The sequence below is a fragment of the Anser anser genome (genome assembly GCF_964211835.1).
Source record: "Anser anser genome assembly, chromosome: 2".
NCBI lineage: Eukaryota > Metazoa > Chordata > Aves > Anseriformes > Anatidae > Anser > Anser anser.
In genome coordinates this window covers 136,670,523-136,696,731 of record NC_139721.1, presented here as the reverse complement: position 1 = coordinate 136,696,731, position 26,209 = coordinate 136,670,523, and the positions used below count along the sequence as shown (strand labels likewise).

At 42.4% G+C, this 26,209-nt stretch overlaps 1 protein-coding gene across 15 annotated transcripts in view; it reads left to right on the top strand.

Annotated features, from left to right (window-relative positions):
- Nucleotides 1-17,392: 17,392 nt before the first annotated feature.
- The window catches only part of DYNC1I1 (dynein cytoplasmic 1 intermediate chain 1), a 190,984-nt gene continuing 182,167 nt past the window's right edge, over nt 17,393-26,209 (top strand). For 4 of the 15 annotated variants that reach the window (XM_083822475.1, XM_083822480.1, XM_083822474.1 and 1 more), the window contains exons 1-2: nt 17,416-17,680; nt 18,221-18,293. The gene's annotated coding sequence lies outside the window, so the exon portion shown is untranslated. Of the gene's footprint in view, nt 17,681-18,220; nt 18,294-26,209 lie in introns of all 15 variants that reach the window. The other 11 variants (XR_014578998.1, XR_014578999.1, XR_014579000.1 and 8 more) reach the window with 6 other exon arrangements.

Here is a 26,209-nt window from a genome sequence, read left to right as displayed (position 1 = left end):
AGATGACAATCTGATCATCCAGTTATTATTACAGAGAAGCTTCTACAAATGTTATTACAGAGAAGCTTCTGACCTGCTTTGTAAATGACGGATTTGTCCCTGAAAATAACATGTCTATGAAACAAGTTTTCTTTTAAATATGTATTGACAATATATGAATTGTGCATTAACTTCTGCCTTAAATTCTGACAGCAAACAGGAAATGAAAGGTATGTACCTGTGGGCTCCATTTCATTTTAAAGGTTGGAAGGATAGAAGGGAGAATGCCTGTGGGGAAAGGAAAAAAAAAAAAAAAGAAAAAAAAGGAAGAAAAAAAAGGAAGTGATGGTAATGAAAAAATAATTGAGTGGAAGAAAGGAAATGAGGAAATGAAAGAAGAAATTGAAATAGTCTCCAATATATGTTCTTCCTTACATTTTGGAGTTTTGTTTAACCTCCCTTGTACTTTTACCTTATTCCATCTTTTTCTTTTCTCTATTGTCCTATCGTATCAGTGACCTAAACATCCTCTGGATACGATAATTTCTATAAATTGAACAGTAGAGGTGCAATGACCAAGATGCTTTTGAATAAATCTTAAAATTCAAAACCTTCCAGAGCTTAAGAAATATTTTTCATTTATTTTATTTTTGTTTCTTTTTCCAGAAACAATGCAGTTAAAATAGAAGGAGGTGAAAGAATGATTTTTACTTTTACTCATTTTCCCTTCTACTTATAAAAATATTTCTAGAATGTCAGAGAGGTTTATTTGAAATGCATTTTTATAGCTTTTGTTTCACTTCATTCCATGAAGAATCCTCGATTGTCTCACGGCAGAGCATGTTTTATGGTTCTTCCCTGCCTGTAGTTTTGGAATAAAAAATATCTGTGTGAAAGGTTGCCTGCACAGATGCTGCTGAGCGTGAGCGGCAATGTAACCTGCAGGGTGAGGCAGTGCTGCCACCTATGTGCATTCACTCTGCAGCAGCTCCAGACCTTTTCTGAACCTTGACTTTCAGATGAAATTTACCATCACCTATTAAGAGTAATGTTATAGTCGGTGAAACGGAAGAAAAATACTGCTATGGAAGGAAAAGTGTTCATATGCAACCCGTTCGCCCATATCAGGCAGATAGAGGGGCTAGTTTACAAGCCTGATGTTTCCAAGAAGCGTTAGTATTTCAAACTAGTGACTGCCAGCCTATCTGATCACAACTTTCACAGAAAGTTTACATTCCTCTCTGAAAGTTTTAGCCATTTCTCCCCCTCCTTCCCCCCAAATATTATTTATTTCATTGAGCACTTAGAAATGTTTCACTATATTTCACCTCTCCAAAGAACCCCCAAGCGGTCAACCCCAAAGCAGCCAACCCAGTAAATCAACTCTCAAAAAAAAGCTTGGCAACCTTTATGCACTATTTGCGATTGGCTCTTCTGTTGTGCCATATTCTTCTAGTGGGCAGAGAAACAGACTGTCTTCCCGATCTGGAAAGCTTTATGATGAAAAGTTTTTGTGTCAGGAAAGGAAGATGACTAGCTAGAAGTGACTTATCTTCATAGATGTGGTCAGATTTGATCTACCTGGGTAAACATTGTATTTCTGATGATTTTTGCAAAACAGATTGGTAGGCTTGATTATATGAATATATTATAATGTAACATAACTGACAGCACCTGACAGAATAAAAGACAGAATAACATAACAAAAACAAAACAAAAACTATAAATGTTTGAGCTACTATCAGCCACTGTGGGTTATGAGCAACATCCTCTGATGTAACAGGATGGTTTCTCCTGCTCAGGTTCTGTGCTGCTAAAAGGTGAGGATGTGTCCCTGCCTGCTCTGAGATCAGTAAGATTTTTGAAGATATCAACTTTCTGTAAGAATTAAGCTCCCAGAGCCTCGTTTGCCTGGCAGAATATTGGTGAGAACTGACCCTAGTTCTGCAAGGGACTTCACTGCAATTCTGCACTAAAGATTCAATGTGGCTAGGACAATGAGCATAATAGTATATTATTATCTAGTTTCCACACAACCAGGCTGTTAGCATTTGAGCTAAATATAGACATCGTTAGAGCCTGGATTACATCTGCTGCTTGACATAAACCCAAAGCTACTAGCTCACATACATGGAAAATATTTAGTTTAAGAACAGTATGAAAGAGAGAAACACAGCTCAGACAAATCAGCTTCTGTCAATAGCATGGCAGTTATAGGTGTTGATCCTTTAAAAATAGCCTATTTAGGAAAACTATGCAGCAACAAAACTGTATGGCATTCCTATTTTACCCTAGGAGACAGTATGCTATATCACCCTGCAAGTGAACACAGTAAAATATGAAATGTTATTTACTATTCCATGGAGCTCTCCCCCTCCCTGTGTCTGAAATCCTTGAAGATGCATTGTTTTTCTCACTGGGACAGGGCCAGCATCTCCATAACCCCGGACTCTTTTCCCACCTTGGACAGAAGCAGTCCTGATCCATCTGCATTTGGCTGAGGGCTTGGTGTGCACACATGTCACAGCATCCACACGCAGCTCAGTTTGTGTTTCGGCATCTGTGCAGAGATGGTAAGGGAAACATGAACCAGGTGCACACAAATAGATTATGCATTTAGGATTCAAAACAAGTCATTGCCAAACCTAATCTAGACCTGTGATCAAGTTATACCTGTTTTCTCTCTTAACACAGTGAAATTCTGTAACATTTTGTGGGGAAATGTTACTGAATTGAAAATGAAAATAATATTGTTCTTCTGAAATTATTCTATACATTTTCCATCTAAAATGTTCAAAGCTGTACCAGCTGTCACTAACTGAAGGCCTATTCCTTTGTTTCAACTGATGCGAGCTAAGCAATTAACAGGGGGCAGTATTGCCACACAGTCTCTGTGTACCTTACGCTTAAATGGAAAGAAATGTTTTTAAAACTGACAAATGCATTTCATATGCCCAAGTTTCTAGGAGTGCAACTTAAAGCATCTTAAATGGACAACTAATCCTTCTTTGAGGCTTACACTGAGCAATCAGACTCCATTGTAACCCCAGTTTTAGGCACAGTGAAAATATCTGTTAGCAAAGCTGCTGCAGAATAAAACGGCTTGTTTGTCTTGTCCCACAAAACTAAGCTCCTGCTAAGTGCTTTTAACTAGAGTTTACTCATGAAATGTGGAAAATCTTGTTGTGTACTCTGTAAATATGATTTATGTGGCTGTTAAAAGAATGTCTGTTGTAGCCATTCTTGGTAAATAATCAGAGAGAGAACTTGGAATTTGGCTAACTCCCGAAGTTATTGTATTTTAATAAATGGAGAAGAAGCAAAATTTTGGAAAAAAAAAATTGTTATTTTATATAGAGAGGAAAACTTTTTGAAACAGATATAATTACAGTAGATGAATTCTGGTTCATGTTCCTCAAGACATCCCATACCCAGACTTTTGTGGCGGTGCAGGATATCATGACAGCAAACCGAGCCTGGGTTAGATATGCCCGTGTGGAATCATGTGAGCCCAAGGCTGTCACTTGCTGAGATACTGACATGTTTTTCTCTTATTCTGCTGATACTTTATTTTGCCTGTTTGCTTCTAGCCATACTTAAGACTCTGATTTCCATTTCTTGTCTTTATTTGTTTTCAGTGTTTATATTTGGTCATTGGAGTGTCCTTTGGTGTTCACTAAATATCTTTTTTTTTTTCTTTGAATTATAATTACAAATTTCTGAGCAGAAATAACATTTTTTCAGGAAAAGTCTTCAAGCTGCTTTAACAGTCCCTTGTTTTTAAATTTTTCTGCCTTTTACATTCTTGCACTGTGTCACAAGATAAACAAAAAGCATCATATCAATCATATCATATCATATCATATCATATCATATCATATCATATCATATCATGTCATTATTAGATACGAACAACAGACAGTTCTGCAGGGTGTGGAGAGGCTGTAATTTGCAGGTGATTTTATTTCAAATTCTAGTGAAAGAATCTTTCTTTTTCCTGGACATTTTGCCCAGTGTTTCCCTTATTAGTTGCAGGTCAGCTCATGTTTCTGATGGTGGCAGTAATGATTTAAAATAAGACAGGAATTCTTAGCTACAGCCCACATAATATTAAAAATATAGTAGAAGGGGTTCAGTTGCAAGTCCCTTCACCCACAGACAAAGCGGTGTTGACCCTCACATGATTAGGTGGGGGAATCTGGGGTAGTTCTGTGGATCCTCTTCAAAGGACTGCCAAGTCCATGCAAGTGAGTGGTGTTAACAGAATAAATCACACTGCATAACAGATTCAATATACAGGATAAAAATTAGACAGTAACATCTTCAGTATAATAATGATAATAAATTGTTAAATACCCTTCTCTTAGAAACCAGCTCTTAAGTTCTAAAGTTACAGGAATCTTTACATCCTTTTACTCACTAGGAAGGTCACTTGTCTGCTGTGCAGTACGTAGTCCTGACTTTTCCACCCAGTCAGATTACTTGCATACATTAAAATAAATGGGAAATTTTTAGGGGAGACATTCGGCATTCATTATGAACAGACACTACTTGCTTTTGAAGAAGTATAGGGAATCTAGGAGATAATCTCAAATAAGATGTTTATGGCAGCAGCACCACATCATATAATCTCTGGTGTATACATTATGTTCTTCACTTCTGTTTTGCTAAAGAAATAGATAGGTCTTTTGTCAAAATAGGCTCATGTTCAGCTTGGTGTCCATCAGCACCCCCACATCTTTTTTGCTTTACAGCCAGGCACCCCCAGCACGTCCCGGTGCCTGGGGCAGTTCTTCCCCACGTGCAGGACCCTGCACTTCTCCTGGTTGAACTGCACGAGGTTCCTACCAGCCCATTTCCCCAGCCTGTCCAGGCCTCTCTGGATGGCAGCACAACCCTCTGGTGTATCCACACTCCTCCCAGCCTTGTGCCATCTGCAGACTCGCTGAGGTACGTGCTGCCCCATCTTCCAGATCACTGCGGAAGATGTTGAACAGGACTGGGCCCAGTACCGACCCTGGGGTACACTGCTGGTTACTGGCCTCCAGGTAGACTTCATGCCACTGATCACCACCCTCTGAGCCCAGTTCTTCAGCCAGTTTTCAGTCCACCTCGCTGCCTGCTTATCCAGCCCATAATTCATCAGCTTCTCTATGAGTATCTTATGGGAGAGAGTGTCAAAGAACTTACTGAGGTCTGGATAGACAATATCCACTGCTCTCCCCTTGATTTTATACTTTCTTGATATTTCTGTAATTTGTGGTCCCCTCACCACGGTTGCCGCAGTGGCAGAACTAAGTGCACCATTACGTAGTCTTCAAAACGGGACCTCTCAAAGAGCATCTGCAGCACTTCACAGGAATTCCCAAGTACGACCAACATTAACAAGTGTACCATTACCTGTAGGATCATTGACAGTTCCACTACAGTTTTAACGGCCTTCACTGAGAAGTGAAAGGCAGTAGACAATATTATCACTGAATCCTTGAAGATGGATAGCAGGAATTTAAGCCAGCTAACCTGTAGCCGTTGCGGAGTGAATTGTTGCTCTGCCACCTAGTGGCAATAAATCGCTGGATAGCAGTAATTAAGTCTATGATACTCCCTTCGTGATGATTCGCACCCGTCTAATCTTTCCTCACACTTGTTTCTTTTTTTATGTGTTAAAACCTCTCTGCAGTAAAAGAAGAGCAAGCAATCAATGTCAGAGCCTTTATGTGTTCTTTATGAACACATTAATTCTTATGTGCTATGAGAAGCTTTAATAAATAGGAAGATCAAGAATACTGAATAACTGTATTTTACTAGCAGTGTATAAGACACCTCAAAACACTGGTATTTGAACAAATACCAAATACAGAGGTGAGTAAGGAGACAAAATTAGTGTTTCACTGTTTTTGTAATAAGTCACTTAGGGATGGTTTTCTTATCTCCTTAATTAGACATAAAACTTGGTGCTTAAACAAGAATTTAAATGGACAAAAAATAAAAAATGAATGTTAACTGTTCCAATCACCGTTATGTCACATATACGCTCTACTCTGAAATGCACCTATACCCTGCCATCCACCCATGATAGCTTCCTGAAAAATATGGTGGTTAATGACGCAAAATATAGTGAAACAGTCTCCCATAAGAATTACCATAATAGAAGGTATATGAGCATGGACTAAAGAAGTGTTCATAATTTAAGTACACAGGGTCAGAATCCATGGTTTGGGTGATGGACAGCAGGATCATCAACTGGGTGAGATGCTGGCTTTTCAGGGGCTGGCATTGTGGAGCACAGCTCACTTTCTGAAAGATCCCAAACGCTTTGGAGACTGAGCATCCAACCGCTTCCAGCCATCAGCCACGACTGACTTGATTGATCCTGACTTATCTGAAGAGGATGATGATTATGAAAATGTACAGTTCAGTGGGGTAGCAAAAGCACTTGCAAAAGAAGGTTTAGATGGGGCATCTCTACAGGGCCTGAGAGAGGCTGAAGCTTTGGGTAGCAGAACCCAAACCAGGCATCCAGGTATCCAGCCTAATGATCTGTTAAAGCAGGCCCCAAGTGCTTGCTATGTGAATGGCCATGCCAGACTGATCTCACAGCTTGAGAGTCACTTTGTACCTATCTCAGACGGTCTTCAAGCAGGGCGATGGCCTGAAATATATTCTGTGGGATGTAATGCAAAAGCTTCTCCTTCGACGTGACACTTAGACAGTAATGCTATATATCTCTCTGGTTTGAAGCTTTTCACAATGCACGTTATATGGTCTCTGAGCAAGGAGGATTTTGGCACTGACTTCAGTATGATCAGCACTGGCTCCGGTACACATTCATAGGCCCTTGTGGTCTTGTCACTGCAGTGTTGCACTCTTACATGTCCCACGTTGCTCACTGAAACTTTTTGCAGTCTGTTTCAGTCTACCAGAGGTTTTGGGACACAGATAGAATACTTCCCAAATACGAAGAAAACCCGTAAAAATAAAAAAAATATATTATGAAAGAACAGAACTCTCTCAGTATGCATTGAAATTAATTGAAATGATGTTTCCTGTTTATACATACAAAAAACATTCTTTAGGTAAACAGGGAAGATATGATACAAAACCTGTATTAATAAAGCAGAATATTAGCTGTCTTTCTTTAGGATAGTCATAAAGAAAGCACATATAGAGGAAGAAACAGTGGAAAGAGAGTATCTGGTCATCCCCCCAAAAGAGATTTTTATTGATGGGAGAAAGATGACTGCATATTATCTAGACACATATACAGAAGTGGTTTTGTTTTTGTCGTAGTCATGGTGAGAAAACCATGCTGGGGTGAGATAGATTCATCTTCCTAGCATAGAGTGTGACACGTAGGTAATGGTTCTTCTCACACGGTTTGATATTTTTTGCAGATATTTACTTTTCTGTTAACTCTATGTCTGCTTTACAGTAATACCACACGGATATTTTTAGAGGATGTGGGGAAAAGCAGCATACCTTTATAAAACTATCTACTCTAATTAGTGGTTACAAACACCGAAGTCTCTCATTGTAATAATTTACAGTGTAACATCAGCTGTGCCTTTCCAGACCTTTATATGATCTTTTTGTTTGGTTGGTTGGGTTTTTTGTTTGTTTGTTTGTTTTTTGTTTGTTTTGTTTCTTTTTTCCTGTATGATACAATACTTCGTGATTCCATGTTATCATCATTTTGCCTTGGTGTACTTGTATTAATAGGACATGAATAAAAGCTACTGCTGGTGAGAAGGACTTTACATGTGTACTGCACTGCAAAGCCTGACAGTTCATTTTCCAACACTCATTCCTGCTAATGAGTTACTACTCCTGGATGCTTCTGGAGAGGCATTAACAACATGTGCCAGAGCTGCCAGCTGCACTGCTGGGGAGTCATGAGACAGCAAGCAAGATGCAGGCAGCACGTATGGGCTGCAGGCAGCCGACAGGCAATTATGTAGAATCAGGTGTTGGAGAAAGCTCTGCACAGCAGGGGCAGCCCCGGGAAGAAGAGGCAAGGCTAGCCACCGACATAGAAAGGGGAAGGATTGCTGAGATGTGAACTGCTGGCACATCATGGGCACGCTCTGAAATACGTGGTCCTGAAGCTGCAGTAAGACCTCTGCCTTGCCATCAGCTACAACTACGCAGGAGCAGGCTGTGAGAACTGACATGGCTAGAAGTGAACCTTGCATGACGTGCGTTTCCATCATCTTTTACAACAGACGGACATCGTTGATGTGCAGCCCATCTGACTAAAAGATGTCATCCACATTTAGGCTACCAGTGTCTCCCAAAGCTGAGGCCTGAACTCAGTCATGCAGCAGGTATCCTGCTCCTCTGCTCATTCAGAGGGAAGCCTGGAGGCACCAAAGGTGGCAGGTGGAGTTGTGCACTGCTCCAGGACCCCTTTCATCCCCATACCACAGCTCTCCCTCTGCAAAAAGGCCTTGGAAGCCCATGCTGTTCCCCAGCGCATGAGACCCCCATGTAACACAAGGTCCAGGCGATGCCAGCAGCACTGCATGGGTGAAGGGCAGCAGCACTTTCAGGGACAGCCTCCTGTGCATTCCCACACCTCAGCCACATCACCGTGCTGCTTCCATGAGGGGCAAGAAGAAGCACCTTGTCTCGGGAATGGCTGGGGGAGGGTGGGCTCACAGTGAGGTACCTTGGGTGAGTAACACAACAGCATTGGGACAACACTGACAAGTTTCCTTGCTGGCACACAAAATTTCATGGGCAACAAGTCTGGTCACGGCACCACACAGCCAATTAGGCCCATGGCAGCTCTACTCCAGCCCTGGTGGGTGATGCTGAATAGCCCTGCTCTAAGCAGGTCAAACAGCATACACATACAAAATCAGTGTTTGTCTTTTCTGCTCCAAAGCATGCCTTTTGCCTACTCCATGAGGAAACAACCCTTTCTAGGAGGAAGATGGTGTGGTGTGGGGCCTCTGAGGTGACATAACTCCGGCAAGAACTCCCTTTCCTCCTCCACATTGGGTGTCACAAACAGTTTGGGGGTTGTCACGTTCCCTACAGTGTGCTTACACAGCCCAGCAGGGAGCGTGGGTCCGTAGGTTTCCTACTACAGCACCTAACCGGTGCTCTGCTCTGCTCTGCCTGCATCACAGGCAGCAGCCTGAGCTGGGACTGCATTGCAGCAGCCAGGGACTCGGTCCGTTCTGCTAGGAACAAGTAATTTAATGCAACCAGACTGCATTTTTTCTTTCTCTGCACAGACCATTCTCGGATGTCACAGTCTCACAAGCTGTGTGGGAATATGTTCTGGGGGTGGACACTTACGTGATTTGGCCATCCCAGGATCTGGCCACCTTGTAACCGTCTGAGGTAACAGACTTATGTACACAGACCTCCACCTCCCTAATACTCCCATCCTCTCCCTCATTTCCACCGTAGCCCATCCCTCCTCCCAGAAAGCAGCTTTCCAGCAAAGGGAACTCTTCTTTAAAGATGACCTTGGTCTTAGCTTCTTAATCAGCATCTCATCTTTTGTGCTGTCTTCTGGAGATGCTGAATGTGCTCCAGATATCTCCTTTTTCTTTTGTGGATACATGGACATGGTTTCTTTTCTCCTTCTGTCACTGTCTTGACATCATCTGGAATGTGCTAGAGGGATGCCTCAACTTGATATCACAACAGCGTCATCTTTGACCATGACCGTCTCTCCTTTCACTGCTCAGAGAATGGTCTTTCTGTGATTGCTGTCATTTATTCTGAGAACTACCCCCGGAGTGACCACCATCTCAGCTGCCACAGCGCCTGCCAGCCCCTCCATCCTAAGGAAAGGCTTCCTCCATCACCACCACTCTTGCCCCAGGCACCTTATTCTAGAGATGCCCTTTTGGTGCAGACATAGTTACATTATGCATGAAGACAGCAGGCGGGCAGCCCTTGAAAATGGCACTGGGCATGAAATGCCTACATCACAGGGGATGGATTAGAGGAGACGTGCCAGTTGCATATGCATGAGAATGGCATAGGCTTGCCTCAAACCAAAAATGTCTGAATCAAACTGCCCACCTAGCACAGACATCTCAACACGGGAGATGGATGTGTTATAAAATTGTGGGGAAGTAGTCGAGATGAATCATTGTCATGCACTGCAATGTCTGAAATGGCACTAGAAGCCTGCCTACTTTCAGTCACAAGTCATGCTCTCAGTGTCCTGCAATTTGAGAGATCCCAAATCGCCTTACCTTCGTTATGCCACTGACCTGCTGCTCTCTGCTCAGACATGAAGTGAGGACAGATAGCCTATTAATTTTGGCTATATGGAGGCAGCTGCCTAATTCTGTACTGAAATGCATAAGTGATGTGATTTTCCAAAGAGCTGGGTATGAAGGCCACTTGTCTGCTGAATTTTAATTTGCACTGTCTTGGTGGAACACCCTGTGCTGCCGTATCTTCTCCCTTAGGCTTCCTTACTAAGATGGTTACTGTGTCTGAAAGCTCATCACATTCAGGAACAATTTTCCCCAGCTCCTCCACTATTTATTTTTAGATTTAAATAAGAAAAAAAAATAATCTACAGCTCTAGATACTGACAGCTATTTGGGATCAGAAGCAATGCAGAAATAATCATGCTCACACACGGCAACATTAAATTCCCTTAACCAAGCAGCGATTCAAAGCAGTGAAACAAGCTCCACCCCAGAACTGTTTTATCATCCGTCCGCTTTTAAGAAGATTAAGCTGTTATATTTCACTGCTGCTTTCATCTTCCCTCTGTGAGTGCCATCCAGGCCTCCAGGCAAGCATAGCTGCTTATCCTCATCAGGAGACTTCCAGTCAGGGAAAACAAGAGAGAGAGCAAAAAACACAGGCTTACTTGTCGAGAAGCAGTGGATATGTATGAGAAGAGCTATACATATAAGACTATACATTCATGCTGCATACAGCATAAACTCAGAGCTAGGACACTGCTTGAAAACTTCTGTCATGCACTAAAATATTGATAGCCTGGTCTAAAAAAATCCACATAACCACTATAATAGCCCCTATCATTGTTGTCTCTGTAGATGGGATATAAGGATACAATTTCCTATTAGTTTACACCAACTAGTCAATCCAATTCATGATTAGAGCATAGCGGATAGGCCAGCAAAGATGCCTTTCTTCACCAGAAGTACGGAAAATAAGGAGCGTTTCACAGAGACTTTTTAGAGAAACACCTTTTTTAAGGATCTTCTCTCCAAATGCATTTCTGCTTCTTTCAGTCATATGAATAATTTGCCACAAGTTTCAATTTGTTGTCAAAAACACCACTTATCTAGTTTCATACATTTTAATACATCTTCATGATGTGTTAAAATCATGTAACACCTTATATGTGTCGCAGATTTTACCTTTAGGTGGTAAAGCTAAGCTTCAAGTTGATATTTAGTAGGTCTCTGGAATCGTGTAAAGAAATGTACCATCCTTTGATGTTTGTTGTTGGTTTTAATCAAACACAAAGGACTGGGTTTTAAACCAAAGGTGGTATGGGGAAATTAGACAGGATTTTGCAAAAAAGAAGCTAACTACTGTAAAGATCTCTAAGCTGCCAGAGCTTCTGTAAATTCATCCATTTCTTTTGCTCCCTTTGACCAAGTTCTTGAGTCATCAGGAACTTGACACAGACCCAAATGGAGTCACCTATTTAGTAGGGCTTTTTGTTTGTTTATTTGTTTGTTTGTTTGTTTGTTTGTTTAAAAGAGAGTAATTCAGTATATGTCTCCCAAACCACTCATCCAGTCCCACTCCAAGGCTATTTCTCTTCCAGGCCCTATATACAGAGCTCTGCAGCTCTTCTTTTGCAGCTTCCTCAGTAGTTCAGACACAAGCAGTAACAAAACACTGTAAAACCCTTCAAACCTGAAGTCCTCTGCAGGCCACTGAGTTCCACTGGCAGGAAGCTCCGGGAAGTGGGTTGCAGAACCATCCAGTTCCTTCCCAAAATGCCTGGTTTACAGCTGCGTTTCCAAACTCTTCCCAGCACACTGAACCTTTTCAAATAAAATCAATGAGTTGCGTTATATGGCAAGCACCGTTATTTTCAAAGGCTGTAACAAAATTTCCAAAGGCTTTCTTCCTTGCATGCCATTTTCCTTCCTCAGTTAAAAGTGCAAAAACAGAAGCTGGGTAATGCTGTGTTTGAATGGGCAGAGTCTCAAACATGAACTCATGCCCGTGATTCCTATTTCAGATGTGCAGTACTGTTGAATTTCGAGGAGACACAAAAAGGAGTACTTCTTGGATAATGACGGTTACCTTTTATGGAAGGAGTAGGATTCCATAGGATGAATTCAACCTTGAGAGCCAGGTTTAATTCAGAGTCATACTGCTTGGTGTTACTCTGCTGAGGTTTGATTTATTAATTTGCAGAAATGTACATCTAACTTGCAGCTAATTGCTGTTTTACTTACTGCTTATTATCACGTAACGTTTATACTACAGTTCACCAAGCTTTTCCAATCACAGTTGACACATTAATCTACTAACTATTATATCGGTAGACTGACAGAAGAATTTAGTCTCATATAAGAGAATGTACTTCAACCGTAATGTATGGTTAATATTGTAAATGCAGCTAGTGGCTTTATTTTTTGAAAGCAGGATGGAAAGAAGGGCACAATGACATTTCTCTTTCTCTTGACCCATAAAAAGGTTCCTTGGTGGAGTCCTACATTGGGCCATACATTATCCTCCCTTCAACTTTGTATCTCCACAGGCCAAAAAAGCTAGGAGAGCTTCCAAGGTGAGGTGAACCCGTCTGAAGAGAAGTCAGGGCTGCAGAGTGCTAGTTGCATGGGCAGTGGGGATGGAGCTGTGGCTTTCTGAAAAAACATTTCATACATGCATTTGCGTCAAATGCTGCTCTATCTGAGCGCAGACATGTTTTCCTCTCTTGCAAGTGTCACTGTGTTCTTAGTCCTCCTTCATTTCCTTTCCTGATGGCTGAACAGCTGCAAAAACAAAATGAACTGTTGCAGCCTTGCTACTCCTACCCTAGGCACCAAAGGCATTGTGTGGGCCACTGCAGTCAGGCTGACTTGTAAATCCTGAAACCAGTACCGCACATCTTCTAGGTGTCCCGGCTGTGTACCAATGCTCTCACAAAACCTTGTTGAAACTACTGTTACCTGACCTTCTATTTGATCTCTTTGGTGACAGCATTGTACGAAAGTGAAGAACAAAACAGGAAAAGAGGCTTAGAAAAGAGTCTGACACAAAAATCATTTTTTCTAAGAACACTCAGTTGCAAGGTCTTTGAAAAGTAACCCATGTCTGGACCCATGTCGAACTCACCCATTTGCCAGAGAACCCCTTTGCCTTCTACTTGTATACTGCATCTCTTATTTTTGTCATTCCTTTCTGAGAAAGAGTTTGTCCTTTATAAGATACTTAAATGCTTTTTCATCTTTGAACATGCGTCTGTGCAAAGATCTTGGAACTGGCAATCTACCAATAGCAAATCAACTGGCAGAGAAATTATTAAGTGTTTGTGTGCCAGATACCTTTAAATTCTTTGTTCATACACTTCTATCTATTATGGATATTCAGACTATGCTGGTTTGCAGAAACTTCAGCCCAGGACTCATTGATCTGCCCAGAGAACTGTTTGTAGCAAGCAGTTAAGAAAAGCTCTCCAGTGCCTTCTGCTCAGACAACTTTTTCGTAACTAACCAACCAGTCGTATTTCTTCCAAGACCAACAACTGCTTCATCTGCGAAGTAAAGATTTCTAAGGCCATGTGTAATAGTGCCCTATAGTGACATTACTGACATAACAATAAACCTGACTTCAGAAGTGATATTCCACATTTTTTCTGAAGCTTGTTTTGATTTTTTCATTCTGCCTTTTGATCCTTTGTTTAATCCACTGCCTTTGAAAAGCTGGAAAGCATTTAGTAGCATCCTCTGTTATTTGCAGAACCCAGGTGAGCTCTATCATGCAAAGTGTCTGAAAAGTAGTGCAGTTTCCATTAAGTCTTAGAAATGTCGGCTTTGAAATTAATTTTTAATCTTCCAGTGGCACAAACTTCCAAGAGGGTTTGCATACTTCTGTTACTTTCTCTTATTGTGCGTTGTGAAGTAGCAGTTGCTGGTGCCTAAGGCAGGAAAATACAATGCACTGGTGATTATTTGTCTCATGTTGCATCATAAATGATTATTGATTTGTCAGAGCAACTTATACCAATCTTCACTAATAACTTACATGTGAACAATGCTATATAAAGTAACTTCCAAAAGAAATTATGTCAAGTCATTTTCCCTTGGACTTCTCAAATCTAGTAATTAAGTATATTGCACTTATTAATGTCCACAGAAACCTCTACATTTTACTTGTGCATCTGTAAGACAGAAGAGGAGAAACAGGCAAATATAATATTTCTGTAATTTTATCAATAGACTTTTTTTTTTTTTCCCCACACAATCCATGGGATGCAATGAGCTCAAAATTTCCCCTTAATCTCCACTTTCTCTTCAGATGGCACCTTGATTGTTGTGTGTACGTGTACAACTGACCTCTGCTGGAGAGAAAACAGCTTGTCAGATGTGAGTAATTGCTAACTGTTTTGCCCTCTGTTGATCTAATAGTGCAATCTGAGGCTAAAATAACTACCTTCTGAATTCACAGAGCAAGAACTTTAAATTTAAAGTTTTGAAAATAATCTTAACTTTGCCCTACTGCACATTCACCTGGTAATTAAGCCAGATACAAAATCGCATAATGCCTGCTGGCAGAATGTAATGAGATGGATAATACTATGGATTTGTGTTTAATGGGAAAATGTAAAATTAGTACACATCCCATGTTGAACTGAAATGGCTGGGTGTTTTTCATGAAATTTTGTTAAAAAGACTTTACTGATCATAATGATTTTTTTTTAAATAAAGATTTTATCCCTCTTTTGGAAAATTAGTAACAATATAATTTACCTCCCTAGAACAAGAAATCCACAAAAATGACAAGAGCTTGTGCTGTGGAAGATTAAGGAAGACCTCATGAGAATGAGGTTAAAGAAAAGAGAGCATTGCTTGTAGGGAAATTAGTTATTCCTTCAGAGGACTCTTTAACAAGACTGGTTGTATATTTTTCTCATGTTCCCAAAGTTCGTAGATTCTGGGGTCACCTACTAAAAATTCAGAGCTAGACTTGCTTACCTCCAAATCTCCTCACAGTAGACAATTTTGAAGAGAAGTTGTGTATTTTTTATACCACCCTGGTCACTGACATTCTTTCCAAACTCTTTTGTATACAGTTCCCCATTACTCAATAAGCTTTTGACAAGATCTGTTATTATGTTTCATGAATAGTTTTGGTGGTGTGTTGTGGTTTTGTTTTTTTTTTTTTGTTTTTCATTTTTTCTTTGACATTTCCATTTTAATTCTTCATTTTATACTTTAAAAACAGTGGATCACTCCTGGCAAATATTGCAAAATTTAGCAAACATCAAAATTGTGTCCCATTTGGCAGATTCTTACAGTATTTTTAAACAAATTTCTATGTGAGCTTATGGCAAAACATAAGATGTAACAAAAATGTAGGACTTAACAAGCCTAAAAGACTCATTTACAGTGTGTCAATAGTACTTAATAATGTTATTTAAAATTTGTGGCTACTTTGTGTGAAATAATTGAGAAACTGTTACAAAAATGTAGGTTTTTGACCTTCATAGTCAAAAGGCAAGAGGGACAGAGACACTGCTCTCCTTCGTGTTCAAAAAATGCTTAATATCATCCCACCGTATGATGGCATCATATGGTATATGACACCATGTTTTATATATATGATTCCAAGGAATCTTTGTATAAGAATCCACGTGTAAGATGCCATGTTAACAATAGTAAATCCCCATCTGGCATCATCGAAAACAAATCTGATTTGTCAATTCAGGAATACTAAATGATCCCAAAGCCCTCTTAGAAACCAGTCATGAACACTTCAAATCAATCAGCTAAGTTTGCATGGAATTTGCAAATGACACAAATCCAAAGAAACCTAGACAAATCCCAGGGGATTTATGCTAAAGCTGAAACTAAGACCAACACTTACAAAAGCAACCAGCACTTTCTGCAGCTCAGTTCTGAGTACCTGATTTTGAAAAGGCCTTATTTTCAGAAAGAGTGGCAAACTGCCCTGAACTTGAAATATTTCAAAACATGCATTTAAAACCACAGACTCTTTCCATGTGCCCCAGCCTGCACAAGTAGATGTTGCTCTTTAAGGAATTTTACAGGAGAGTAAGAAATGAATCTTTTCTGCTTCAACTCCAATTAAACCGAGAAACAATTATTTCATCACTGTGTCTTCATCCTCAATGGATGCTGTTGTTTCTCTTCAGGGCTCTTTGTTTCCTGGCCAGGTGCAGTCCAGCTGGGTCTGACAGGAACTGTATGTGATATGAATCCTTGATGGTTTTTTGGTGGTCTCGATATACCACACTATTCTCAGGACAGGCCCTGGACCTGGAATGACAGCGGCTGGAGTTAGTGCTTCCCACCAAAATGAACCAAATGTGGCTTAAGGGACACATCTCAGAATGATACCTTTGCTGCTTTCTCTGAACAGAGGGCTGGATATCAGTGAGACATATGTCCTGGATATTTTTAAAGAACAGTCCAAGTACCAGAGGGCATGTGTTTTCCTGCGGTGTGGGGGCAACACGCTTGTGTGTTGGAAGAGGAAGACGGAGGCTGGGTCCAGGAGATGGACGTACCTGTGCTGGGAGAGGAGCTGGTGTGCTGCTAGAAGGAGCATGGCCCTCCTTTCTGGTCCCTGTTCCCACAGGAACACCGCGAGGAAACAGGGCCAAAAGGAAACCTCCACTGTTGGTCAGCCATGCCCTCATCCAACTGTGAAAGACGGGGAGCACCCAGCTGCTCTGGAGCTCTCCCCTTGGTTCCCCAGAGGGACAGGGCCTTGGCAGGACCTCCCTGCTGCCACAACATCTGGCCAGGCTGTGATCACGCTGATGGCCAGGCCACCACAGAGATGATGTTGAGGTGGCTGTGGGGTGGGGATTAGGGGGCTGACATCTAGACTGCTTTGAGGGTGATGGCTAATCCGTGGTGGAGCTGCTGGTTAGGTCAGCGTGGAGGTGCTGGCTAGGCAGGCGTGGGGGACACTGAGGCAGCCGTGGGGGTGATGCTTAGACCCTTGAGAGGACAACGGTGAGGCCATCGCAGGGCTGACAGCCGGGCTGCCACGGTGCCTCAGGCTGCACCAACGCGGGGGTGACCCCCGAGGGGAGCTGCGGGCCGGGTGCTGGCGGCCAGGAGGGACCCGGGGCAAGCCCCGAGCCCCGACCCACGGGGCTCCGGACCTGGGGGGCCGGCGGGTGCTGGCGGCGGGCCGGGGGCCATCACCCAGGGCCGCCACCTGCCCCCGCCGCCCCGCCCCGCCCGGCCCGGCCCGGCCCGGCCCGGCCCCGCCGGCTGCGGAGCTGCGAGCGGCGGCGACAACGCCAACGACAGCGACGACGACAGGGGGTGTCGCTGCCGGGGGCGCGCAGGAGGAGGAAGAGGAGGAGGAGGCGGGAGGAGGAAGGCGGCAGCGCTCGGGAGGAGCCTGTCCAGCGTGAGACAGCACATTCGGCCGGCGGTCCTGCTGCGGGAGCGGGCGGCACCGCGCTCCGCGGAGGAGGAGGAGGAGGAGGAGGAGGAGGCAGCGGCCATTTGGGCGGCCGGCGGAGGTGAGGCGCGGCCGGGGGCTGCCGGGGGGAGCCGGGGGAGCCTCGGTGCTGCCTCCTCGCAGGGTGCCGACAGGCCGGCACCCGCCGCGGGAGATGGGCGAGGTGAGGCCGGGCGGCTGCTCCGCCCGTCCCCGGGGCAGCAGCGGCAGGGAGGGCCGCCGGCACCGCTCCGGCCCCCCGCACCTGCACCGGCCCCCGTCCTGGTCCTGGTCCCGGTCCCGGTCCTGGTCCTGATCCTGATCCTGATCCCGGTCCTGGTCCTGATCCCGGTCCTCGTCCTGGTCCTGATCCTGATCCCGGTCCTGGTCCCGGTCCCGGTCCTGGTCCTGGTCCTGATCCTGATCCCGGTCCTGGTCCTGATCCCGGTCCCCACCCCGACCCCGGCCCCGGCCCGCCCGGAGGGCAGCCGCAGGCTTTAACCTCCCTGCCTGTGCCTCAGCACCGAAGAGGTTAAAGGAGAGGGAGACAAAAAAAAAAGTTTCCCATCTTTATTTTTTTTCACATATACATATCATTTTTTATTTTTCTTTTTTTTCGCAGCGTGAGCAACAGAGGGTTTGCCAAAGTCCGCAACGACAGCAGATGGAGAATTAGATCGTTTCCAGCTCCAAAGGTAATTCCCTGAAAGGGTGAGAGGCCTTTTTTTGCTAGCGCTTGGAATACATTTTCCAAAGGATGTTATTACAGTCACATCCCCCTGGGAATGCCTCTGGGTCAGCAGATAGCATAAGGCCCCTAGATATTCCCTAGACAAAGCCCTTGTTTCATTGACCAGAACAAAGTGTGTTTCTCCATCAATATTAGCATTGGCAAAAAGTAAAAATTTCAGCTGTAACTACATAAAAAATAAGGATCCTAAACAGACTGAGCAATGTAACCTGCTGTTATATCGGGGATGAAATGGAAAGACCTGATGTGAAGTCAGCACGTGGCTTTGGCACTGCACCTAGTAATTTATCCTGACATAGAGTTTTGTCAGCTCTTCGTTTCTGCATGAGGCCATTGAATTACCTCTGAAATTACACTAAATATTAGGAAGCACGGTGCTGCAAAATCTGGTTTCAGAATGGAAATCCAAATCCCAGGACCGTGCATCTATCTCCTGATAGATGGTGTTATCAGAGCCTCTGGGAGGAATTTCACTGCTGTTGCCACTGATGTGATTTAGTAAAGTGCCTCATTTGTTCTTGTTACATTAATGGGAGGAAGTTTTGTGTTTTGCTTTCTGATTTTCTTAAGTTCCTCTTTCTACCTGCTTTCCACTTCAGAGGATCTCTCTAGTGCGAGTCTCCACCATGAGGGTGGATAAAATTCCTTCTATAATTTCTATGTAGTGTTTCTCAGCAAGAATGGCTTTATTCAGCATGATTGTCTTCATTCCCTGCCTCGGGGCTGCACCCTGGTCTTTGTCCCTGGGAATGCTTAATGTCATAATCATTAGCTGCTCCATGTTGTCTTCCTAGAAACATCAATTTTGAGTCCATGAAAATACAAAATGCACCTTCCACTCCTCCTCTCTGCACAGACTGTTCTGGGCATTGTGATTTACTATCCTCTTCCTTGATACTTGAAAGACTTCCGAGGGGCTTACATTACACCAGATAAGTGAAGGTGCAAGAGATTGTTTACGGTTGGATTAGCAAGATTTTTCCTAGCTTTAAACACCTCTGCCTCACATCAGTCTACCCTAAAACTAAAATAACTGCAGTGCCTTCTTATCCGCACTTTAAGAGAAGAATCTTCCTTAAAGGAGCAGTGGTAAACCACACCCTACACAAGCAGTGATTATTGAGAATTTGGAAATCTGTTTACTCAAATGACATTCAAGCAAATACTTTTTTGTACCCTGCAGGTCCCAAATTAAGAAGCTGACCTTCCAGCTTTTTCCGTAGAAGAAAGGACAGTGCGCTACAGTCCTTTGTGCCTTTCAGTAGCATTTTTTTCATTATTGAAATGCATTTGTTTGTTTTCCAGTTTGTGTTTTTCCAGTGTCAGTTTCCTGGTTCCTTTTATGTTGTCTCTCATAAATAAAAGGCTTGGTTTAGCAGCTGTCTTTAGCGTAGCTACTCTAAGTGATGCACCAAGAACTGAGCTGCTTTGATTTCAAGGAAAGTAGTAGATCAAGTTTGCTGTTTCTTCTTTTCTTTTGTAAGACAGATTTCCAGAATTTCCTTGCTGCTATCAGCTTTCCAGTCTGGAAGAAGAGAGGGAGAGAATATTGGATAGAGCTGGATGCAATGTGCTGTGGCAGAGGTCTCACCATTGCAGCGTACTGGGCTGAGAGGGAAAGAGATAAGGGAGCAAACTAGGAAAAGATGAGGTTATAGAACGAAAGAGTATGTATGCTGTTTTTCAGAGCCTCGCCAATTTATACTAATGATTCAAGTAATTAGGTGGAATCTTTCAGCTCCTCAAACTTGACTTCCTCTCACAGAGATTTAAAATGTGTTCACAGTCTCTCTCTAGGACTGCTCAGGCTTATTAACTAGTGCTACGTTTCAAGTGCCTTGTTGAGCTCCTTTGGCATGGTTTGACTAACAACAGAAATAGTAATTAGGAATCTTTCAGAGTCTCATGTCTACTACCTACGTGAGCTGCTACTTGGAGGTGACGGTGGGATCTTAAATGTAAGATCCTCGCTGTCCTACCCCTGGGCTTTAATTTCCAGGGAAGTTAGAGAGGACAAACAATAAAGTCCCCATTGAGGTGCATGGGGATATTTGTATCTGCAGAGGTACGGTCTCAGTCTTTCTGCAGCCACAGCCAGACATTATGGCCTCAGTGCAATGCTCTTCTTATATTTTCATGTTTTCATTTAAGAAAACCTTAAATGAAGCAAACCACGATGACCGTAGATGTAGTTTGTGTATACAAAAGGGACATTTTCCAGCAGGAATACTGATAGAGTGTGCTGGCAAAGTGCCCTTAGTACAGATGCATCTTGAATTAATAGAATTGCGCTTTTGCCAGTGGAGTTATTTTAGTTCATCTGAGCAACACAGGTTATACAGGTGAGCACACATTTATATATCTGTAAGGGAACTTGCTTTCCAGATGAGTGACTGTATGGTCTTCTACTCAGCTGACCTATATAAGCAGGGAGGAATGGTAATACAGAAATGACATGCTTAAAAACAGAAAATTTGAAAAATCTAGGAGAAAAAAAAAAGCATCTGAAAATCTGCAATGGCAGCCTGAGGGAGACACTGTCTCAGTCTGAGTCTCATATAGACAATATGTCCGTTTTGCTACTTGGTAATTATCCATCTAAAACCATGCTAGCTCTTTTTAGGCAAACATGACATTGGGAGCTGCTGTTCACTTGGCCATCTGCAAGCACTCAAAATAAGGCACTATACAGTATACATGAGCCTGCTCCTCCAGTACTGTTCATTTTAGGTGGCATAATCTTGCCAACTTCTCTGAGGAATGGCTACTTCCAGGCAGATGACAGGAGATTCAGGAAGATGTGAAGCAGACTGATGTGTCGATCTCACAGAGACAAGGCATCTCTCACCACCTGCCAGAGCTATGGTGTTCTTGCCTCCAGAGTGATGCCAGGAGACAGCAGTGTACGTTGTTTGAAGACCATGAGGCATCTCCAAATTCTTACTGAAGTCAAAAAGAGCTAATGCATTGATTTAACAGTTTTTGGATGAGGCTTTGTGTAAATACCGCTTTGACCTGCATGCTAATACCTGTGTTACTTGATGATTAAACGCTGCTCAGATGACTCTTGTGATTCTTGGCTGTTAAACTTAAAATCCATGTTATTCTATTTTCATATTTTACTCTGCTGCCATGCCTGCAGATCAGTCTGCCTGATCTGGAGACACTGGGGTATATTCTCCTGAGGCACAAACTTCCCAGAAGTCCTTACAGACCCAGTTCAGTCCCACACTATATCTTCCCCAGGTGCTTGCTGGCTGACCCTGTTTTGCCCTAGAGTATTTATCGAGTAATTCAGTAGGGGAAGAAGGTTCATTTACTGCCACTCACCAGAAAACAGTGACACAGGCAATCTTTGAAGGATGTAGCTTTTTGTTTCCATTGATATCTTCTCCTTTTCAGATTTCTTTTCCTTCTTGCTGATACTAATGATGCATTCCCCCCTCACTGGTCTTCCCTTCTCTTTTGTCTTCTCTCCCTAGGACAGAACTGGTTTTAGTTCTTCATTCTTTCTTCCTTCCTTCTGTGGTGTGGTAATTCCAAATCTTGCTCCTCATTTATTTATCCTCATTTTTCACTTTGGTCCAGCAGAAAGACATGGTGGGTTTTGTGTTCAAGCAATGGGGAGTTATACTGCAGCGATACAAAACTGCCTAATATGATTAAATACAAATAAGTGTAATAGAGGATATATGGATCCATGTGTCTTCATATCTTCAAGCCTATTGTAATGCATGACTTGAATATTTTCGGGTTGAATTTAACAGAAAAAGCTATCCCCTGGACTCTGCTTTGTTACTAGAGTGAATCATTAGAGGTCCTATACCGCATGCAGGGAAAGTATGGATCTCTTGCTTTAAACTGTTTAGCCCTTCTGCTCTGTATCCATTAACACGGATCTTAGCTTTTAAGGGGCAGAGACAGTGGTATTAAATCCATACTATTCAAGGCATGTCCTTGTTTCGTGTTTTGCACATTAGGACTGGAGTGGTTACCAGGTCACTTGGTAATTGGGGCAAAGACATTTCAAATGATTGCTATTGTATATTTTGAGAAATTAAAATATTTAAAAAAACAGGGTTAAAGAAAAACACAAAACAAAAGAGACCGCTATCTGGTATGGCTCCTGGTGTTTGAAGCTGTGCATGCTGGTTTAAAGACAGAGCATTTAAAAGGTTCTCTTCTCTGACTCTCATAGTGCAAACGAAGTTGGGGAATTATCTAAACTCATGTGACTACCTTCATAGTATGTTTGTCTTCTCTAAGCAATAAAAGAGAATCACCATTTTCATTAATCACACTATTCAAAGTCATATGACATTGTATTTTTTTCTTTTGTGAGTTTGTTTTTAGTTACATTTCGAACAGTTGATGAACGAGAAAGTTTTTTTGCATCATAATCCTAAAGGATTTCAATTCTTCATTTGCCACTAAATTAATTCTTTTTTCTTTGCCCCTTTTTAGCTCTGAGTACTCATAGTGCTTTGTTACACTCTCATAGCAGTTTGCTACAGACTATCAACTTCAGCCAGTCTTCATTGCCTAGGAAAACAAATTACTTCTGGAAAAATCTGTGAAAAGATACTTCATGTTATATATAAGCATGGATGTAACCTGTGTGGTGCATTAAACAATGAATGGCTTAAAAATCTATAACCTTTTGGAATGAAATAAGAAATCTGACCTAAATCATACCCCCTGGTGTGTAGTTAGCTATTCATGTACATAATCTGCTGCACTTGGCAAAGCCTGTGGATGTTGTATTCCTGCCTTTCAGGATCTCCATAGTAGTAATAATAATACAAAAAAATTGTGCTGATGGGATAGGAGGGTATTGTACTGGAGACAAAAAAACAGTGATGCCATTCTCTGTTTGGACTGAAAGAGCCTGTGGGAAAACTGCCCCATTATTTCCCACAACATTTTCTTTTTCACGGAAAATTGATTAATAGCAAGAAAACACAGGAAAGCCTAGTTTTTTAGCCTGCCAAGGTCTCTTAAAATGTATTTTTTAAAAAAAGTGCAAATTCAATACTATTTTTATCTGATAATTATAAAATATATTGATTTGGTTTATTTCTCATACATTCAAAGTGTAGAAGTCAAAAGATAACAGTAGATTATATTCTTTGTAAGGCGCTAAGATTAAAAAAAGAAGTCTTTGCAGCTTTACTTCTAAAGTTCGCCACACTTTGTACAGCAGCCCTTCCTTTATGTACAAGACACTTACTGATTTTTATTGTTTGCTCACATTGTATCCGTGAATCAGAGGACAAGGAAGTAAAAAAGCTATTAGGCAGCCACCGTGACACATGAGGCTTTTCAAACAAAGTTATAATATGGTATAATATTAGTATTAGTCAATTTTGGTGTTGTCTTTAAGTCTTTCAGTGAAGATCACGCCTTCTCAGTGTTGATTCAGTAAACCTAGTTAAAGTTCTTCTCAAGGAAGTTTCTGATCTCACTAAAATAAGTGAAGAATCAGACATAACTATAATTACTCATTGACCTTTCAGTTCTTTGTATTATTTTTCTTAAAATAAGAGGTTCTGTATGTATTTATAAAGCAAAGGACTGCTATATTTTCTCATTTCACGTAACGGTAATTTTTTGCTAAAGGGCTAACTGTATTACACATTTACTCCTGGGTTCTCTCTTGTGATTTTGCAATGATTTCTAGGCCTTTTAAGCTGCGCTTCCCTCTTAACCCTCAGGAGGAACTGTGGGAACCAGTAAGCCCATACATTATACAGTTTAATGTGGCTGGAGACAAGGCATGGAGACCAGGCTGGTTTCTGGCTGCAGTGGTCCCATATCTTGAGAACCACGAGTAAAAGCCGATTTCTGTTCCACAAATATCTGTAGCACTGGGTTCCTTCTCTGAAGAGAGCTGGTGGCATCTGACTGGTGTCCTGGGCTCAAATTCTGGAGTCTGTCCTGGCGTGGTGAGTCAGATACCAAGGCTTACTTCTGGAGAAGCATTGCAGTGTGCTCTGGAGACACAATTTCCCCATCATTCAGACCAGGGACTTGTTTGCTTCTGCTCTCAGTCAGCCCATTTGCAAGGCTTCTTGTCTGTGACCACTTGAGAGCACTTGAGAGGTACGTGTATGTGTGGGGAAGGAGAGCACAGCCAGCCTTGCCTTGGTCTGAAGCTGGGATTCAGGTGCAGAGTATGCCATGTTGTACACCTGGGCCGTGCACCTCGATTCCCCAAACTCAAACGGTGCCTGGGCAACTCGGGTAAATCTAGACTGACAAAACAGTGAAGAAACCAAATTCCAAAATACAGTCCTCAAAATCTCTGCTTAGTTGTCACCTAGCTCTAGAAGCCCATGAAGTCCCTAAAAACCTCCTCTAAAAACTAAAATGCCTTAGAATTCTGCTTCTGGACACGTTCTTACCCTTGAGTCCCCAGAGTCTACAGCATGCTATCTGCTGTCTGCCTCTCCTAGGCTGCTTGATGCAGCTTGCATTTCATGATCCCACTTACCAGACTGTAGCCTATGGCACGTGCTCCTGCTTTTAGTACTCCCTAATTTTAGGGCATCACACCTAAAGTAAAGGAGTCTCAGGTCATTTTTACCTTTCCTTCAAGAAATTTTTGCCCATTTCTGTGCTCTAATAAGCAATCTGTATGTATGTCTTCTACAGAAGGCACCATCCCAGTATTTCCTACTGAAGCTGCTCCACACAAGTATTAAAGCTTCTTTGGGCACAGCAAAGCATGTGGGAAACAAGAGACATAACTCTCCAGCTCCTTGCTTCAAGCACCCAGCAAGAAAAGAGTCCTGGGCTCCAGATACTAACTACAGTGTTGTACTTTAAACTAAACAGTCATTGGGTGTAATATAAACTAACCCTGAAACAAAGGCTAGAACCTAGGGGCCTCAGTTAGGGACTAGTGTTTGCTCTCTTGCATCTGCTTCTCCTGGGCCAGTGAAACCTGGCAGAGAAGAAAACACTAGAAAATAGCTTCAGGGATTAAGAAAGCACTTTCCACGCCTCTAGTCTTTCTCACCTGTTAGCCTACAGCCACACTAGGCAGGTGGCTTTCAGTCTGAAAGGTAGCTGCCTTCTGGCAGGGCTAATGCACCAGCCCCTGAGGGAGGTGTGGAGCTTCCCACCAGTTTCACGCCAGTTTCATAGCTTGTTCAGCACAACAACTTCTCAGTCCAGGACATCTGTAAGAAGCTGGGGTGAAGAAGGGATCTTTATAGGATCAGATGCCCTAAAATGGCCTTGCTGAGCATTGTAGTAACGAGCCCCTGAGAAGCTTTAACCCCTTGGCCTTAATTTGCCTTAGATCTTCCTAGGTAAAACTGGAATAAGTCAGTGCTATTTGAATTAAAACTTCCTCGAGGCTGGAAGAGTCCCTTCCCTTGTCTTTGTGGCACTGAGTGCAGTGCGACCTTCAGCTTGGCTGGATCTTTTAAGCACTCTGATCATAGTGAATGTCACAAAGTAATATTTCTCTGGTTTAATATCACATGGTACATTCTCTGGGTCAAATATGTAATAAAGTTCATCGACTGTCATTAGATCTGAATCTCCAATCTCAAAGTTTTCAGATGAACACGAAGCTCAAAGAAGATCCAAACCTTCCCAGTGTTAGAGTGCATAGATATCCTGGACTTGGTTCTTGTTCCCTTCTCATATACAAATTATTTGCAGTTCTTAAATGTCTTTGGAAATATACTGTTAGACATCTGCATTTATAGTCTTGTGTTTTTATCTTAGCATATCTTTTTCCACATATGAGGGTCAGCAGGGATGACTGGCTAAGACTTACTCTGGTCCATTATGTTGCTTTTTTACTGCAAATGAGGAGAAAACACTGGGCAGTACAAGAGAAAAGGT